A 1042-nucleotide genomic window follows, 5' to 3' on the forward strand; every position below is an offset into this window, starting at 1 on the left:
AGGTAAGTTGCTGAAAAATACAACATGAACAACCAACAGTTTCCATTATAATGTAACCTTAGAAAATGTTACATGCTGGGAATCATGTCAACAAAATAAAATCTGTTCAGAAAACAGCACAAGAGTGATGGGCAGGACCGGCCCATCCATGAGACCAGCAGAGGTGGTCGCGTCAGGTAGCAGATTGGTGGAAGGCACCCATCTCGGCCCAACGACTTTGCCTCCATTTCTCCACCTTCTCTTTCCATGTCATTCATTGGAAGACGGGGTAGAAAAGAAGACGTGCAGGGAAGTTGAGTGCTGAGCCAAAACATTGAAGAGTTGGAGGCCCAGCGGCTGGTACATCATCTGGTAAGCGAGGGAGGAACAGCATTCAGCAGCAACTGTTACCCTGCACACGCCCAATCTCGTCTGATCTCTTGGAAGCTAAGCAGGGTCAGGCCTGGTTAGTACTTGGATGGGAGACCGCCTGGGAATACTGGGTGCTGTAGGCTTATACCATAGTCTTTTGAGACTGAAGGTTGCCAACCATGCCACCTCAGGCATCAGGAAATCTTGGCATAACCCTGGTGATGGAGGAAAGGACACTATAATAGGATACTCCCCTGCACATTTTCAATGATGTGGAGTATGCCATTCTCCCATTTTTCCAAACCCAACCCCCCAATTTTTACAACATTTGGAATACACTGTATGTACCTCAGAGGAAAACGTTCTTAAGGCTGGAATGTTCCCTGACTTCCTTTGAACAGTGCAGAACAAGGTCAGCTTTTAAACACTGAGAGGGACTGCAAGTTTAATGTCCTTCAACCCCTTTCTGAAAACTGTGCCTGTGACACAGAATTAGGCATAGACATGATGTATGTTAATTGGGCTCTGCTAATAGGTTTGTGTTTCTTTTAATAATAGTAACACGATAGTCAGAGGAAAGCCTGTTCATACCTAAACCCTGCTTCTAACTGTTGTATCAGGGTCAGGGTGACCAGATACAATGGAGGACAGAGTGCCTATACCATTAACCATTGTCTAAAATGGAATTTTG

At 45.3% G+C, this 1042-nt stretch overlaps 1 pseudogene; it reads left to right on the top strand.

Annotated features, from left to right (window-relative positions):
* Positions 1-372: 372 nt before the first annotated feature.
* Positions 373-494, top strand: LOC136646541 (5S ribosomal RNA; annotated as a pseudogene).
* Positions 495-1042: the final 548 nt, after the last annotated feature.

Source organism: Tiliqua scincoides, chromosome 3, assembly GCF_035046505.1.
Source record: "Tiliqua scincoides isolate rTilSci1 chromosome 3, rTilSci1.hap2, whole genome shotgun sequence".
Lineage (NCBI taxonomy): Eukaryota > Metazoa > Chordata > Lepidosauria > Squamata > Scincidae > Tiliqua > Tiliqua scincoides.